This window comes from Canis lupus, chromosome 3, assembly GCF_011100685.1.
Source record: "Canis lupus familiaris isolate Mischka breed German Shepherd chromosome 3, alternate assembly UU_Cfam_GSD_1.0, whole genome shotgun sequence".
Taxonomy (NCBI): Eukaryota; Metazoa; Chordata; class Mammalia; order Carnivora; family Canidae; genus Canis; species Canis lupus.
This window is the reverse complement of record NC_049224.1, coordinates 863,476-882,807: the sequence shown is the minus strand read 5'-3', so window position 1 is coordinate 882,807 and position 19,332 is coordinate 863,476.

The window sequence follows — 19,332 nt, the reverse complement described above, 5'->3', positions numbered from 1 at the left end:
TTAGTATATTAATTGCAGTATTTAAGACACCTACTCCGTATCAGACACTGACTTGAGAACTCTTATAATTTTAATTAAGTAGCCCTCCCAAATATAGGAGGTAAGTGTTAGTATCCCCTTTTTACAGTTTTGTAAAGGTGTGTTAGGCAAATTCAGAGAGGTTAAGGAGCTATGGGTAATCTCTTAGGGAATAAGAGATTTGAAATTAAAGTGACATTGGATCAAACCCAAGACTTCGCTCTTTCCACTGTGCCATACCGCCTCATTGAGGGAGTCTTATAAAAATATCCCTCTTAACATTTGCAGGAGCTGGGGAGCTAGCATGTTGTCTTCAATCCATTGCCACAGACTAGTTGACAAAAGCATCCAGCCATCTCCTAGAGGAAAGAATGACCTCGTATAAATAGAATTCAGGGTAGATACATTTTGATGAGAGTAAAGGATGTTTAAGAGGATTCAAATGAGCATCTGCCCAGATTAATAGGGGGATGAGTCTATCGTTTAGGGCCCGACATGACCAATAAGTAAGGTGATGACACTCAATGACCAGAACAGATGGAACCAGAAACCAAAAGAAGGAACTAATGGAACAGGACGGGGAAAGGACGGGTGCTGATCACAGGCTTTCCCACTTCACAAGGGATAAGGGGAAGCTTCCCAGTTCTCCCCTTTCCGCGTTTCTGGCTCTGATTATAGGGATGGTACTATTACTGCAAAAAAAGACTAACAAACTGTGGAGGATAAGAGAAGTAGAACAGATTCCTCTGAAATAATACCAGCTTTTAAAATTGCCTAATAATGGACAAGGGCATCTTAAACTCCAGTCAGGCCACAGATGTATTTTTAAAAACTGGAAGCATGCCCAGCTTGAATTAGGGGATACAAGGAATGCAAGCATCCTTGGATGTCAACAAGCAACACCATTCGGTGGTCATTCGTACCCTCAGATTTGAATTCGTCGATAGGGGGAAAAAAAGCTGAAATGGAAATAGGTGCAAGGGTAGGCAGGCACCAGGCTAAGGGAGATATTCTTACTTCAGGTCCAAGGATCACCTTGACGAATCATCCAGGCAGGACACTGCTGGGTCTTTAGCTGAAGCACTTACTGAAAAGGGAGTGCTGGCCTCTTGCCCTCTGCTCACACAATACACATCTTTAAGGCAGAACATGTCCCCCTGTGGTGGTTAGAGACCCTTGAGAAGCTTGAATGTACAGTCTTCACGGGTATGGACTTAGGAAGGTGCCCAACACCACTCTCAGGGAGCAGCCTTCCTATTTTTGTAAAAATCTCATTTTCCTTCCCCACTGATTCCCTAAAAGTCTTGTATATGGTGACAGATGGTAGCTAGACTTACTGTGGTCATCGTTTCACAATCCATACAAACACCAAATGATGATATCATATGAAAACCAACAAGTCTCCTTAACTACAGGCACAGAAACCCATTCTGACTGGCTCTGGCAGAGGCTGCCTCCAGCCCAACGCCCTCCGACTCCTCGGGCCTTTCCCTGTGAGCCTCTGTGCTGTTGCCTTCCGTGGCCTGGTCAATGGCTTTTCCTTTGGGGACCCCCTGGGGCTGTTGAGAGGCACACATAGGGAGCACATCGTGCCTGGGAGTTTGCGCTCCCCCAAGGTAGTTCTGACCCAGTGAGAGATGGTGCAGGGCCCTGAAAGTCCAGTCAAGGGAGCCCTACGCTCCACGGACTTGGCCCGAAATCACACCGTGCTCTCCTTTCCTCTGCCCTCCCGGTGCTTTCCCTCCACTTCCTTCCAGCTTCCCCTGGGAGACTTCCTTACTAAATTACTTGCACATGAATTCTCATCTCAGACTTAGTCTCCAGGGAACCTGACCTACGACACCAGCCAAATAAAATACGGCTGGGGTGTTTTGGGGTAAGACTGCAAAGGCGGCAATCACAGACACAGAAGCAGACACAGCGCTGGCTGAGGAACTGGCCTGAGAGCATCTGGGGCTCAGTCGGCCCTTCCCTCCCCAGCACACGTCCATGTCACTCACGCACAGTGCTCTGGTATCTTTTGTGTGTTTTTCTTGGCATCTGTCTGCCCCATTCTCCTCACTGCAGACAGTCTTCCCCAAACTTCAGGCAGCCACGTCCAAGGGTGCTCAAGTTAGAGGCAGAAGACTGGTTCCCTAGGTGTACCCTTCTCATTTGAGGGGTATCCACACACACACACACCCACACACACACATCCACCCTGTTAAGCTGTAAGGTGCACACGTGAATGAAGCTGAGGGGGAGCAGAAAAAGGCAGTGTATGAAGTACGGATATATTGGAAAATTACTGTAAATACTTTTTTAAAGACTTATTTTAGAGAAAGAGAGAGAGCCAGCGAACGAGTGGAGGGAGGAGCGGTGGGAGAGGATCTTCAGGCAGGCTCCCCACAAAGCGTGGAGCTGCCTCGTGGCTGCATCCCACAACCCGGGAGATCACGACCTGAGCCAAAACCGAAAGCTGGCTGCTCAACCGACTGAGCCACCCCGGCGCCCCTACTATAAAGATTTCCTACTTGAAAGTGTGCTAGTCATCATGTACAACAAAACATTCGTCTGAGAAAAGAACTAGTAAGGCATGCCAACTTGCAAGTTTTAGTCGCCTTTCACACAGGTTTAACTACTGTATATTCTAGAATGGACGATTAAGAAATGATCAATCTTGGGCGGGCCAGGTGACTCAGTGGTTTAGCGCCGCCTTCAGCCCAGGGCCTGATCCTGGAGACTCAGGATCGAGTCCCACGTCGGGCTCCCTGCATGGAGCCTGCTTCTCCCTCTGCCTGGGTCTCTGCCTCTCTGTTTCTCAAATAAATAAATAAAATCTTAAAAAAATAAAAAAGAAATAATCTTTCCTAAAAAGGTACATAGGTAGCAGGGGAGTGAGCATGAGCTAAAGTGAATTGTGACCTTTTCTTTCCACCTTCCTACAGTGTGAGTGATTATTCATGTTTCTTGGATCTGCCTTCTATCTTGCAGTACAGGTAATCACTGCGACAATTCAGATCCTGTCTCTCAATCCTTCCCATTGCTCTTTCGTCAGGAGATGTACCACACCGACCATTAGTCATCTGAACCCCACGGCCATGGTTTTCAAACATTTCAGCCCATAGTAACCCCACAACCCAATATACCGCCAGACAGGTTCACACGTACTAAACACTTAAACACAATCAAAACAAATGTTTCATGAAATAGTTGTTCTTCTTATCTGTGATACACTCTATTTTCTTATGTTTTCTGTTATAAATGAATCTATTCATTGTTAAATGCTAGCAGCAACCAACTAAATTGATTTCAGGACCCATTAGTGGGTTACAGCCAGTGCCTTGGGACATTAAGGGCTTGCATCTAAATGCTAATATTACCAGAAGAGTTGCCCCTATAAGTTTTTTTTTTTTTTTGCCCCTATAAGTTATCATCACCCACTAACACTTTGTTGTGCATCAGCTCATTATTCACGTAACAACTGTGTTTCCAGTGCCTGATTCATGCAGGGTGTTTTGCTGGAAGCCAGGAAGGGATACAAGGGATGCACCCACCCTCACCTTTGAAAACTCACTGTCAGAGTCCTTAGCTGCAAGCCGACAGGAGCCTATCTGGCTGATATAATGTACAGTTCATATATATCACCATATATTATACACAGTATATAGTTATAACTATGAAGAGGTTTATAGTTAGACAGACCTGGGAAAGCCTCTATCAGAAGAGACAGAGAACCAGGTAGAGAGTTGCACGGCCAAAGCCACAATCACAGGCACATTCTAGAAGTGATCCACAACTGCCCCTGTTGGCGCTTCAAGCTGCACTCAACATGGCCAGCACTCGGGAGCCAGCCCAAAACCCGCTGTCACTGCTGTCCTGGGAGAGTCCAGGTACTGAGCAGTGGCTCTCCCTGGTCCTAGGTAGATCCTCTTTTCTTAAGCACCAGCTCTTGAATTAAAGTCTGCAATGATTATACCTGAACTTGGACTGTGTACCTGTGCGTGGTGACTAAGAGCTTAGATTCTGGAATCAGATTCCTTGGGTTCAAATCTTGGTTCTTCCGATCGCTGTGTGACCATCATGAACAAGTTACTTTCTCTCTCTCTCTCTGTGCTTCAGTTTCCTGAACTGCACCAATTTGATAATAGCGCCTACTTCACGAGATTGTTGAGAATCAATTGAGTTGCTACAGGTTAAGAGTTTAGAAGTGATGATGTCTGTTAATATGAGGAATTAGGGAAGCAAATATCTGGAGCTTTCAGATTTTTATCACACAAGATAGGCTTGGCATCCAATCAAGACTCTGAAGATGGGGACATTTCCAAACCACATGATGGCAGGTGTAAAAGAATGGCCAGTGCCCATTATATACCCTGGTAGACTAGTTTAAAAGATGAGTCAAGTGATGCTCTTGGAGGGCAGGGCTCTGAGGGAATGAAACCCAGAATGGCATGAAGAGCAAGAGCTATGGAAAGGTCTGCAGCCTTGAGGCTGCCGTCTGTGGCTGCCAGAAGTCTTGAGACAAAAGACTCCAGAGGAAAGACAAAGTGGAGAGAGAAGGAGGGATAAATGCCAGAGTCTTCCTTACTTGGCAATTTTGCCAAGGGGTATCTCAATCTGAGATAACATGGCATTTCTGGAGTAGCAGTCTTCAAATATTTTTGGTCATCCATCCCCTAAAAGAATTTTGCCAACGATCGGTGCCCCACAGACTTTTAACATCTAGAATTTTTATCATATAATTAAATAGTTAAGAAGGTTGTGATTTCTTGCATATAACATATAGGCTTTAAATATATTTTCCTCAAGATCTTGAGGTCTTGGCTTTAGCTTTTTTAATTTATAGAAATTGTCATTAGGAGGGAAATGACAAAGTTCTCAGTTTCAAATTGGTCGGGCAAAACCGACTTCATTTTTGTCAGAAAAAATATCTGACATGGTATTTGAATTGCAACGTGTGTATTAATCTGTGTTCTTGGTTAACCATCTGACTTCTGAGTCTCAACTCTGAAAGATAACGGAAGCAAGTTTCCTTAAGTTTGGAAGCTGATGAAAGAATGTGTTTCTTCCTTAAGATTTTTCCATTAGAAGCTCTTTTCTCTCTCTCTCACACACACACAATGCTCCTGGTGAGCCGTAAAGCCTCCACTTGTCCCTTTGGCAGTTTGATGGTTAGTTCTGAACAATGCCTCATGGTCAGATTTTGGATGTCAAGTAGCTAGAAAAGGGAAGATGGGAAGAGAGAACCCATAGACCACAGACATTCCGAGGCGGCCAATTTAAGGAAGAATACATTTAGAAGTTAAAGAATGGAAGTTTATTCCTTAAAACAATCCCAGCTTACATACTCACTGGAAAATGGTCACATACCTCCTGGAGTGTGTGTTCCAGTTTAGCACACACACCCCTATTCTGGAAAAACATCTGACATGGCACTGTTTAAGTCATTAGACGTGTATTTTCTATTAGGATAAATGTAATAAATGTATACGTTTTCTGTCTAGAGTTAGAGCCAATCAGGGCCAATGTGGCAGAGTGGGCGACACTTCTCCACAACCCTTCCCCAGTAGAAGGAATAGAATCATTTAGCAAAGGGTCATAGTATTTTAGATGATACATTTATTTACCCACTGTCTTTGCAAGTAAAAATAACTCCATCACATGCTCAACACCAAGCAAATAGTAGGCAGGAGGAGTGGGATTCTCTCCAGGAGCCAGGAGTCCCTTACACAGACCCAGACACAGTCCTGGGCTGGGGGGCCAGCAGATCTGTCCTGAGGTGGACACTGAAACAGATTCGAGTTCCCTTTACAAGGAAGAGGAGGAAAGGGCTCCTGGGTTGATGAACAGGTGGAGGCTTACATTTTTATGGGGTCCAAAATGCCTCTGGATCCAAGTGGATCTTGGCAAAACATTGCACTTGTAAAACGATAGGAGTATTTTATAAAGTGCTATGCCTTTGCTATGCCTTTTGGAGCAAAACTTTAAGGCAAACTTTAAAAGAGTAAGGAATTTTGCCAAAACCTTATTTTAAAAGGGGGAAGAGTCAGTGGGATGAGGAATGAAGGGGTCCTTCCTCCTCCAGCTAACCCTGTCGTCAGCCTCAGGGCCTCTGCAGAGGTCTGGCCTCTGGGCAAGGACCTTCCCTTACCACATGCTCTAAGGAGCTTGTACCGGTCACAAATATAGAGACGAGTTTAAGTTATATTCCCCGACTGCTGTCAAATTGTATTTTTTAAAATCTTTCTTTCTCTTAACATGTGCATGACTGACACAGAATTCTATAGGAAATGAGAAATCTGCACAGCAACGTTTACACATTTTAAGTGCTGGCAAATTCCTCAGGGAATTAATTTTGTGTACTGGATCTCCTGTTACTCAATTTATCAGGGCAATTCCTGGGTGTCCAACAATGTTTTCCACTCCCAGTCATTCACTTGCTCCTCGAGTGACTGAAAACTGAAGCTCTTAGGTAGACTCAAAGCTAAATAAGTGAGTGAATGAATGAATGAATGAGGGAGGGAGGGAGGGAGGGAAGGAAGGAAGGTAGGAAGGAAGAAAAACCTACTAAATGCAAAGCACCTAACTAAATTCCTTTGAACTAATCAAGTTTAGCCTTCTTCCCAAGAGGGGCAGATTATTTTTGCTTTTTCCTCTCCCTTTAGTTCCCTTCAATTTGTCTCAGGCAGTCGTCCAGCAATTGTAAAACTCCATGAAATGACTAAAACAGATTAAAGCTGAGACAGGACAGACTGCTGGGGAGATTTCACCTTGGGTGAGCAATGCTGAAACCCTGAATAGCTCCGCAGGTCTCGGGAGCATAAAGAGGCAAGAGCAATGCCTTATACTGGGCCCTAATTCAGCAAGAGCATCGAGGAGTACGAAACACAGGGGAAAGACAATATATGGCAACCAATTCAATACCAGACCATTTAATTCACAGCTCAAGATTTCTCTTTCAGTGTTAGGCTTCCATAGACAAATGGCGAATTTTACTCCGTTATTAACCCCAAATGAGAAGAAATGGAGGCTGCACCCCATCCCAAATGATTAATAGTTGCCTTGTGAGTGGTGGATTTAGTTTAATAACTAACCCCTCTTTTCCAACAACACATTGAATATGATTAAAGATGTGTCTTGAGATTACATTTCCTGAAATTTTAAAATATTTTTTAACTAGAATGAGTTTTATATAAAGAACTATTGAGGGGTTCCCTAGACTCGATCTTCCGTCTAAAGGATAAGCCTTTATATTCTGCAAAAGGGGCGATGGTGCCCTGTACGAGTGGCGTGGTGACTGGAAGACCATTATGGAAAGAGGCGAAGAATCCAGAACAAGCTACCTGGTCACTGTCAGCTCAGTAGTCATTTCCACTCTTCCTTGTAAAGGGAGCTCTCATCTGCTTCAGGATCACTTCAGGGCACATATCCCGACCCCGAATCTACGAAAGTCTACCTAAGTCACTCATAGCAATCCCACTCCTCTTGCCTGTGATTGGTTCAGTCTTGCGCATATATGATGCAGTTCTGACCTCCTGGCAAGACAGGAAACCACTATGAGCTCCCAGGAGAGGTTTCCTAATGGAAAAAAACAAAAAGTTGGGATCCCTGGGTGGCGCAGCGGTTTAGCGCCTGCCTTTGGCCCAGGGCGCGATCCTGGAGACCCGGGATCGAATCCCACGTCAGGCTCCCTGCATGGAGCCTGCTTCTCCCTCTGCCTGTGTCTCTGCCTCTCTCTCTCTCTCTCTCTGTGACTATCATAAATAAATAAAAATTAAAAAAAAATCACGTTACAAGGAAGATGCCATCCATTTGTTCTTCTGGCTATTACTGCAGCTGGACAGGACAGCCAGAACTTGTGCAGTCATTCGGTCACTGTGCAGGGAACTAACCTGAACACAAAGCCAAGTCAGCGAGCACGGCAGGATGGAAGATGGGAAGCACTTGGATCCCTGGTGACGGCACCGATATGATGAACTAGAGAAGCCCAGGCACTGCCCCATGTTGCCCCTTCTCACATCCTTGTCGTTTAAACCTTCTGTGGTAGCTTTAACATGTGTCCACAACCCTTTCACTCTTTTCCTCACAGGAGGGGAAGCCTAAATCTCCTCCCTCGAAGGTGAGCTGGACTCAGGAACTCATTTCTAACAAATAGAATAAAGCAGGGTGACATTATGCAGCCTCAGACACCGGATCTCGAAAGGCACCTTGGCTTCCTCCTCCTGCTCTCCCCCGGGTCACTCCTGGTGACTGAAGCTAGCTATCACAGGATGGGGACACACAAGCAACCTAAGGGGAAGCACACATCACAAAGGACCGAGGTCACCTGCCAACAGACAGGTAGGGGAGTCGTCTCGGAAGCAGAACTCCCACCCCCTGTCAGGCCCTGAGATGACTGCAGCCTCTGCCTATGTCCTGAGATACAACTTCATGAGGGATTCTTGGCAAGAACACTCCAGCTAAGTCACTCCCGAACTCCCCACTCACAGAAACTGTGAGACATTTGTTATTTTAACCCACTATATATCGGGGAAATCGTTGCACGATGGTAGGTAGCAAAGACGCTTTTTAAGATTTGGTCTAACATTTTCAGACAAAGGTGCCTTAATTGGTAAAAAGGTTGTAAAAGACTGCATTCTAAAACCAGAGAATTACAGGGTCCTCGGGTTCCTTTTCCTTCTTACAAGGACTGTATAATGCTCTCTGAGATAAAGAGACATCCTTCTCACAAGGCCTTCCAAAAAAAGAGGTAACAGTTGCTCTGGGGCTTTACTTTCACAACCATCTGGCGAGAGGCTAAAATCCCTCTGGTCATGATTAAACAATTGCATTTCATTGTATGCTTAGAATTGAGTGGTGTTTCCCTAACTCTCTTACAGAAAAAGCATCCTGAATGATATTAACAGATGTTCTACCCAAAGGGGAGGGCTGAGGTAGACATTCAAAAGACACATACAGCAAACTAAAGACTTTGGAGAGGTCTTTCACAAAGAAATCTGCTTAGCTTTTGCTTAACCCAGAATTTCTCAAATTTAATGTGACTACAGACTGTCCCCTCTATGCTCCTCCCCCGCCCTCAACAAAAATATCCATATTCCTTGGGACGTCAATGTTCTTTAGAACACAGGGAACCACTAGTGTGGATGCCACAATACACTGAATGAACGTATTAGCATGAATGATCAAAATAATCCAGCACTATACTCAAAATACCACAGCCATCCTACAGAGACTCAGCCACATCCACTATCTGAGTAATCTGAAGTATCTAAGTTTAGACTTAGATTTCAAGTCAGAAATGGTACAAGTCAGGAATTACCAATGCGCCATCAGGAGCAAAATAGGATTCACACACATTTACTCAAAGATGAGTGGTTTTCTCCAAAATGATTAGTTTCTTGTTTCCCATTACACGAAAACCTGCTCCCCCCTTTTAAGATTTTTTGTTTTAATACTTCAGGTGAATGTTTCCTCTCACATATTTGGTGTAATGAAAAAAATCCTCTTACAGGGAATTTTGAAATATCAGTATCTGGTTTGTAGGACCCCAAGGTAGCATACCCATGCGAGCTAAAAGTCAACTACTTCACCGACGATGCAGCCAACACAGCCAAGGAAGCCAAGCCCTCTTGACTCCAGTCCCTGGATTCTATCCTTCTGTTAAGCCCTAAAATCAAGTGAAGGAAACCCCATACTCCTGAATAAGTAGGAAGATCATATAGCAGTTGATTAGGACTTGCCCCAACCGGGCGATGTCACATGTCACGTAAGGTAGACGGTTCTGTCCTGGGGCTGGGCCAACTCCGACATGCCTAGAATACCTCGGACTGCTTAGTATCACAACTTTTTTGCCTCTTAAAAATCAAACCACCAACCATTTAAGACTTGAGAAATGGGATTTATGGAAAGAAAGGTGTGCAAGCAGGTATGTGAGGAACCCCACCTTCTCCCTCCGTCGCCATGACGCCCTGTCCTTGATTCTTGCTCCTTTACCATGCTCCCGGCTTCCCCCGCCCCCGGAAGGCAGCCTGCCTTTTTAACTCGGATTCAAGTGAGAACACAAATGCTTTTTTTTAGTTCACTTAGTACGAATGAGATACACTATCGTTTAGGAAAGTATCTGGTATCTAAAAAAGGGATCCCCTAAAGAAAATAAATCAAGGAATTACGGAGCAATCCTGGAGCGGTCAAGTTTCAGGTGGACGGAATTCTGACGCTACAACTACGCATTGGCCCCAACAGCTGGTAAATCTGTTCAGACGCCTTCCTGGTTTCTTCTGTTAGCTAACCCCTTACATGGTTAGCCCATGACCTGTAAACCTTTATTAAGAGAGCATATTGCCATCTGGGTCAAGGACAAAATGACTACAGTCTTTCTCATCCACACCCATTGCCCCCAACGGTCCAAGCTCCATATTTTCTCTGATGTGAGAGATTCTCACCTACAGCTTTCCTAACTTCCCATATCTGATTAGTCCGCAAAACCCATCTGGAGGGTATCGCTCAGTCCCAGAATTTCTAAGGGCTTAAGGGCACCTGCACCGCTCATGTTTCTTTACCTGGGGGAAAGACTGACATTGCACGGTAGACTGCACTCATAGAGAACCCACAGCTACTCATCTAGAAGCTGGGGAGGACTTAGACGATCTCAGAAACCAGAGAGGCTCCTGAGAGGAGTCACGCAGGGCCTGAAAAGACCTTGGTGGCCTTAGCCGGTCTTCCCCCTCAAGCCAGATGACAGTGGCTCCCAGACTTTTCCTTGCCTTCTCTCAGGTGAAGCAAGCTGTGCCTACAGTTGTGAGACAGGAGCCAGCCCACACTACCTCCAGCCTTAAGCAGGGAGCTGCTTAGTAGCTGATTTGTGTGAAGCCCAACAGAGGTTTATCCCGGTGGGACCTTGTGCCAGTCAGTGCAGGTGGTTGAGCAACCTGGAGACAAAAGGACTGTCTTGGAAGGACAGAGAACTTCCTGGGGGAATAAGCAGCAACCCCCAGATGAGGGAGGCAGTAACTTAGCCAGACTTACCTACACAACTTCGAGAGGCTGGAGAATAGATCACCCACATGGCCAGATGCTGCTTTCCCTGTGGGAGTTACTGTCCTCGAAGAACACGTTCTGGATGGAGACCCAAAGCATGATTGAGGCGGGTGGGTAGGAGGAGCAGGAGACGGCCACCTAGAAAAGAAAGAATACTTCTGTAGGATTTTTTTTTTTGGGGGGGGGGAATAGTTTTAGTAACTATTTTTCTAGAATAGAAATGTAGACATACAGCATTTTTGAAAACTAACTGACAATTTCCCAAAATTTCCCCACTTTCCCCTTCCCCACCTTACACTCAGAGCAGCCAGGCTGTGGTCATTACTGCGTGGCTCAGAGGTGACAACAGAAAGCAGATATAAAAAGAATTATTCCAAGCTAATGCCCAAACACAGAAAGAGAGAAATTGTCTACTGAGTATAAGAAATAGGCCCCCCGACACCACCTCCGAGCCCTCCGTACCCCAGCGTGGTTTGAACTTAGCCGAGGACACCCAGGGACCTGGAGGGCCAGGAGAGAAGGAATAGGACAATCTCAGCGTTGACCCACAGAGACCGAGGCCTGAGACCCAGGGCAGAGGATGGGCGCTCCCGGGGGAAGCCGCTGCCCAGGCAGACGCACCGTAGAACTCACCACACACGTACTTTGAAGTGTAGCTGTCCGTTCTGGGAGGTGAGGGCACGAGGGAAGCTTGACTAAGTTTCCGCCATCCCGATGGAATAAAAATTGAAGTGTGTGTGGGGTAAGCTCACACCTGGTTGAGGTAAGATTATTCCTGCAAAGATTACATTCAAAATGTAGACTACGATTGTTAGGTCCATCCCTTTTTTCAAAAATGTAAAGATGTACATCCTAAGAGAACACAGTTCCCTTTCTGTCAATTCCATGATAGGTTCCGGGCACGTGCGAATAGGCATCTGTAGCAGTTTCCTGCAGCTGCCACAGCCAAGGGCCACAAACCAGGTGGCTGGAACAACAGACGTGGACGCTCACGGTTGCAGAGGCTAGAGGGCGAGACCACGGACTCCGGAGGGCCAGGCTTTCTCTGGAGTCTCTAGGACGGAAACCCATCTTGCCTCTTCCTAGTTTCTGGAGGCTGCTGGCAATCCTGGTGCCGCACGGCTCATCGGCACATCACGCTAGGCTTTGCCTCATCTTTGTCTTCCACACTGTTCTCTTCTGTCTCTGCACCAGTCATACTGGATTAAGGAGTGTGACCATCTTAACTAATCACAACCACAATTGCCCTATTTCCAAATGAAGTCCTATTCTGAGCTTCTGGGGATGACATGAATTTGGGGAAGGGGTGTTGTTCAACCCAGTACAGCAGCCATTGCCATGCCGCCCTCACTCTGTACCCCAAATGCACGATGATAAATCCCCCTAATCCCCTGCAGAGACAGCAGAGACCAAGAGACAACTTCTGGCCAATTTTCTACTCCAGGTGCATAGAAAAGTCACTGGAATATGGCAAAGAAAGTAAATCACAATCCTATTAGCCATGGCTTCTTTCAAAGCCAGCAGCTCCAGGCCCAGCCAGGTGTCCCTGACTCACCTGAGAGCTGCTTCCATGGAACCCTCAATAGACATATTCTTAGACACCAGACTTGCCTGAGGCCCCCAGAGAACGGGTTCTCCTCCCCTGTGGTCCAGGGTCTACTTCTCTGTCTGTTCCTACTCCAGGATCAATATCTTTACAAGATAACGGGCAATAGTAATGCCCCTTCAGAAGAATAGTATCCTTCACCTTCAGGGGAGAGGGTCTTATGTAATTAAGGGGGAAAAAAATCTTACTATCACCCTGATGACATTACAACAGAGCTTAGAAGTTACACTCCCGCACATCGAGGTTTTCAGTTTTAAAGGACGCCAAAAATTAAGGAGAGAACCTTAAGAAGAGAAGTTAACGTAGCCTCAGGAGTCCAGGGGTCCATCCTCTTTCGTGCTAGAGTAACCCCCACGGGTAGCAGGACCCTGCGCTGGGTCACTGTGCTCCACCACAACTCACCGAGCGGATGAATCAAAGTTGAAGTGTTCAGGCCTTTTTGATCCTTTTTATGACCTCCTCCCCGGCATAAAGTAATGAGCATTCCTACTCTCCTTTTCAAATACAAAGTCCCCCCACCGAGCTCTCAACACTTGCCCCATTCTCCCCTGCCAAAACCATCTTTTACACAGGGAACGAGTGTCCAAGTAAGGCCCAGCTATCTTCCTGCGTACAGGGGAAAGAAACATTAAACATCCTTCCTCCCCCCAGACAGCAACGAAGTTTTGGAAGACATAGCTCTGGTTAAAGATAAAGCAACCACGTGAACTCTAAAGTAGGACCCTTGGGTAACTGAAGGACCATCTGTGTCCCCCAAGCAAAGGGCCATCTCTGCCCAGGTCCCCAAGTCTATCCAGAAATGTGTAAAGGGCACACTTCTGGCTTCTCTGCTCCCATCCCTGCGCCCCATCGGCCTCTCCTCCCGTCCTACCGCCTCTCCTCCACACCCTCGAGGGCTCCCTGGGCCCCCAGTCTGGGGCTCCAACCCAGCTGCCTGTTGCAGACAAACTGGCCTAGATCGACCTCTGATGCTTGACTTCTTAGTCGTCCCTTTTGGAATGCTCCTCGTGCTGACTTCTGCACCCATTTCTGGCTGCCCCCTCTCGCCCCTGTAATCTAATCTCCACCTCTACCCCCTGCCTCCTGACTTCTCTCTGGTTCAGCATTCCCCCAGGGGTTCCCCTGGCCTCGTGTCTGTCCAGCCCTTCTTGGATTACCAGTCGCCCTGGCTGTAGCCTCTGAGTTCCCGTAGTAGCACTACTCTCTGGCCATCCTCCCCCAGGGTACCAGGCTCTTGACCCTCACTCTCTGCCTCACTGGACGCTCCATTCCTTTGTCCATACTCCTCGCCTATGATACAAAGACCTTCGCAAACACATCCTTGCATCCTCTCCCCACTGCTGCACAAGAGGGTCGTCATGTTACTGAATGCTACTGCGTCATTATCTTAGAAACCCAAACTACCCAAATCTACACTGTGGGATATTGTCAGTACCTGCATCCTATTTTCGTTTTATTTCGTAATAGATTAGGTTTTTTTAAATTGAACTAAAAGCTGCATAATCTTAGCATCCAGACAAATTTGAACTTAAAATTTTTCTAAGTTTGCTTCTTCCTTGAGAAAGAACATAGAAGAGTATTGGCTCCGTAAGCAGATGGCCTTGCTTGAGTCTTAAATCTGTCACTTACTCTATGTAGGTCTTCTAGAGCAAATTACCTAACCTGTGCCTCGTGCTTTTCATCCACAAACTGGGAGTGATACTATTTCCGACCTCAAAGGCCCATGGTAAGGATGAGATGCCTTAAACACCTAAAGGACTTAGAGCAGAACTTCGAGTGCCAAAAGCCTTCCATGAGGACTGGCTGCCACGGTTGCTTTCCTGACTGAAGGCCCCATCCACTGCCGTCAGCAGCCTGGAGGTCATGGACTCAGAAGTTTTTGATGGAACAATTAACAGGGACGATGGCATCTCTATAACAAATATGAAGAAACAGTATTTACTGGGGAACAAAAAGAGTGGAGGCCTACTGCCAATGCCTTACAGTGGCTGAAACGCAGTCTGGACTAGGCCATCACTGGAGGGGTTCCCATCCTACTACCTTCCTCATAATCTATCCAAGATAGACTCTTTTTTTTTTTTTTTTTTTTGTCAATAGTACCTAGACACCACCCTGTTCATTCCTATTCTACCCCTGTCCTCACATCCTCCAGGACGGAATGCCACCTGGCAGACACACCAAATTCCTCACAAAGACTGGTAAACTTCCCATAGCACACATCTGACACATTAAATAGGTCAAAGGCGCAGAGATTCCAGCCTTGTTCCTTTTGGAAAGATGGGGAAAAAGGTAAGAAGCTCTTGTTTCTTACAGAGACGTGAACGTCATAACCAAAATACCAATTTCCTTTTAAAGATATTTCATGGCAATCAGCATTTTCCTCCAATGATACAGTCAATTCTCATTATTTGTGGATTTGCCTACTTGCTAAAATGTGGAGGCCCCAAATCAATACTCGCAGCACTTTTGTGGTCCTTAGTGGGTGTGCACAGAGTGCAAAAAATCTGAGTTGCCCCCATGTGCAAGTTCCCAGCTGAGGTCAAACAAGGCAACGGTCGGTCTTCTGTTTCAGCCCTCAGACTGTAAGGTGGTATCCTTCTCGTGATCTATTTAGTGTACAGTTTTCACAGTTTTGAACTTCGTGTTGGTGAGTTTACTACTTAAAAGGGCCCCAAGAATAGTGTCAAAATGCTGTCTAGTTTCCCGAGTACAAAAAGGCTGTGATGTGCTTTGGAGAGAAAATAAACGTGTTAGATAAGCTGCTCTGAGGCATACGTAATGGTGTTACTGGCCATAAGTACAGAGTTACTGAATCAACAATTTATTAAAAAAGGTGTCTTTATACAGAAGCATGCATGAAGTAAGGCTGTCTACTGATCAGCTGACAAAATGCGGTGACCAGAGGTTTGCAGGAACCTAGCCATGTATCTTCCCTACAGGCAATGGTTCCGTAGTCACTAATTCAGTGTAAGTGGCAACTTTATAAAAACATAACCACAACATGTGTACAACATAGAATATACCTGCAACTATGGAAGTCAACCATATATTCAAATCTGAATTAATTCACTCCAAGAATTCCCATTGCTAGCCACTCATCGAGCACAGTATAGTAGGTTTTCATTTAAAAAATAAACCCCCAAAACTCCTCTAAAGAGATTCACTTGTTTCACAAATTGAAAACCTGATTTAAGGTATCCAGCCTTTTGTGATAAAGCTGTCTAATATACCTCACTTGAAAGAGGACTGTGAGATACCAAAAACAGAATTGAGTTTAAGGATGGGGATAAAAGAAAACATAAAATGAAAATTATTGAAATACCATTCCCTCCTTTTTCTGCTTCCTGATTTGAACGTCATGCCCTCGACCCCACCAGCCCCCTAGGTAGCCGCCGTCACCTCCCTGCCATCACAATAGCAGGTATGAGGTTCTATAAACAAGGGGGATCAGGGTGTCTCGTTGTGTATCTCCCCGTGTTCCAGGCCCACAAGGAAAGAACTCAGTAGACCTCTAGCTCCCTCCCCTTACAACTTGCAGAAGACCTGGAGGGAAGAACAATAGGTGTGGCTTTCCCTATCGCCCACCACCAGCTACTCCACAGATGGGCCTTGGCTCAGAGAGAGAAAAAAGTGCCAAGGTCGGGAGTACACAAGACCACCTGCATTACTGACACTTAATGCAAGGCAGGAAGGGGGATAGCAGCTCCTAAAGACCATCTCTGGCCCCAAATTCAAGTTCAAGTTTCCTCAAGACCACCCTCAGGTTTAGTACTTTGCCAGAAGACTCAAACTCAGCAAGACCATTAGACTCATGGTTCTAATTCTCGTGAAAGGCTATAGGTCAAAAAGTAGCCAAGGAAAGAGGCACACAGGGCAGCGGTCAAGAGTTCCAGGCATGAGATCCCGGTTGTTGTCTCCCAGGGAATCATGAAGATAGTGCCTGTTTCTCCCAGCAATCAAGTCTGGTCATAAAGCACAGAGAGTTGCCAACCAGGGAAGTTAACCCAATGTACACTACAATGTATATTTATGTTTTACAAAGTGATTTTTTTGGGGGGGGTGGATAAGGAACAAACTGATTCCTGCCTCAAGGTCGTTGCTGGGAAAAACCAGAATGGACTAATTTACAAGCCAATAAATGGACATCAAACTTCCCTTTGCCAAAGCAATTGCAAATTGAGAAGGAGGAAATCACTAAAAATTACCTGAGAATCAGAAGGCTTGTTTTCTGGTTGTTTAATTATCTCGTTATAATCAAGAGTTTGATACTTGGAGTGAAAGCTCAAAATCATACTTTTTTGTACTAGTTTGCTAGGGCTGTTATATATAACATAGTACCACAGAGTGGGTGGCTTAGACAAAAGAAGTTTATTTTCTCACAATTCTGGAGGTTAGAAGTCAAAGATCAAGGTGTCAGTAGGGTGGGTTTCTCTTTGGCTGGCAGATGTGGCCTTTTCCCTGTGTCTTCACATGGTCTTCCCTCTGTGTGCGTCTGTGTCCTATCCTCCTCTTCTCATAAGGACACTGGTCATATTGGGTTTAGGCCCACTCTAATGACCTCATTTTAACTTAATTACCTCTTTAAAGACTCAGTCTCCAAAGACTATCACCCTCTGACATATTGGGGGTTAGGATTTCAACATATGAATTTGGTGGTGGAAATGGAGGACAAAATTCAGTCCATATCATTTCTATAATTAATGAATACAAAGCTGGTATTAGAATTTTATGACAGGACATCTAGGAATGGAAGTAATACCTAAACATTTTAGTGTTTCTGGCCTGGGGCACAGCATTCCTATCTTAAAAGTAATTTAAGAGGTTGACCTAAGAGACTCCAACCAATGGAAAGTAAATCTTTAAATTCTGTTATTGTCTACGTAGATTCTATCTTACTTGGTTACATCTTCCTTCCTAAACATATTTAACTTCTATATGAACACAATAACTCACTCATTACTGATTTATGTGCACCATGTATGGACTCAGGACTTGACTCTTGGTACATTTAGTCCAACATTCTGTAGAATAATAAAACTTTTTTGCTTTAGTGTTAAGAGTACCTGGGCTCAGGGATCAATTCCATAAGGCATTACATTCTCATAAAAATCATTTTAGTAACCTAGCTTCACAAAAGACATTTTTTTATGGTAATCAGCTTAGGAAAAACTGTTTGCCAGCATTTGATAGTCATTTGTTAATAAAATTTTAATTTCTGATGCTTACTATACAATACTTAATATCATTTAATATTTTTATTTGAGAATGACATAACACTGAAAATGATTCGTATTTGCCTCAATTGTGGGTATTCTGAACTTTTCTCACTTAAAAAAGTCTCATGAGATTAGCATTCCCATCTGATAAGTGAGAGTCATGATCACATGTGATGGAGTCATTACTCAGATCCCTGACGCTGGTTAAAAACAGTCTTTAAAATAGGCTGTTGCTTTTCCTGGTGTCTTGGCTGCATTGTACTACATCTGCAACACTGCAGGTGTCCTTTATTCATGGCAGAGCAGTTTGTGCTATCAAATAACAGCAAGTGTGCATGTTCCACTTTCTGTGCAGCTTTGACAACTGCACCCCTTTTGCATCTCCATTCTGTCCCCTGGTTAATTCAGTACCACGTTAATAAAGCACCCTACTATTACTCACTCTTCAACAATAATAACAGCTAACATTTGTGACTATATATTAGGCTCCAGTGATGCTTCTTTTTGTGAAATACATTCTACTGTCTAAAACATTCTCTGTTAGCCCACAATGTCTAGGATCACTTTGAACTGGAGGATGTCCAAGTTGGTATTTTCAGCAATGAAGTGTCTGAATTCCAAACCTGTTTCTTCAAGCCTGCACTCAGATTCAGCAAGAACAAAACTCAACTTTCAATGAGTTCACCTCCCCTGCCATTTCCCTATTTACAATAATCCTTTGTTGCACTGAAGTCCTAGTGATTATATACTCAAAATTTCAGGATCATCTTCAACTCTCCTTATCCCTATATCCCTATTCCAGTAGATTAACACTCCACGACAAGGACTCTTCCTTGTAAGTTGGACAACACCCTGATGGCTCTTCATGTATGTAATTCTCTTCCTTCATGAATGTTTACTGTGCACTTCTACCAGAGTAATCACCCTAATGTACAACTCTTGTCATGCTATTTATTTCCAAAATATAAAAGCTTTAGGCTATACATGATCAAGTCCAACATTTATCCTAGTTTTCAATGCCTTGAATGGCCTGATCCTTTTTGCTACAGTTTCTTTTGAGGACCTTTAAGTAAGGGGGAAAGGAAGAGAAGAAAGGATAAAAAGGAAAGGGAAGGAAAATGAAAAAGGAAAGGTAGAAGAAGAGAGGAAAACAAATACAGGAGAGTATTTTTGTTGGAAATGACAGACACCAACTTCAAAATAAATTAACCACAAAAATGAAATTGTTGACACATAGAACTAGGAATGTAAGAGCTGAATTTGGCTTTGGAATAGTTGGATCCAGGGTCTTACATGATATCATTAGGACACTGTGTTTCTCTCTGTTTCACAGCCCTGTTTTCCTCAGTATCTGTTTTATTCTCAGGGTTTCTGTAAAAAGATGGAAAATATATAAACCAGTTTAGGAAGCCCATTTAGATAGCATTAGCTTACTGTAGACCCTCTGACCAACTCTGAACCAATCACTATGAC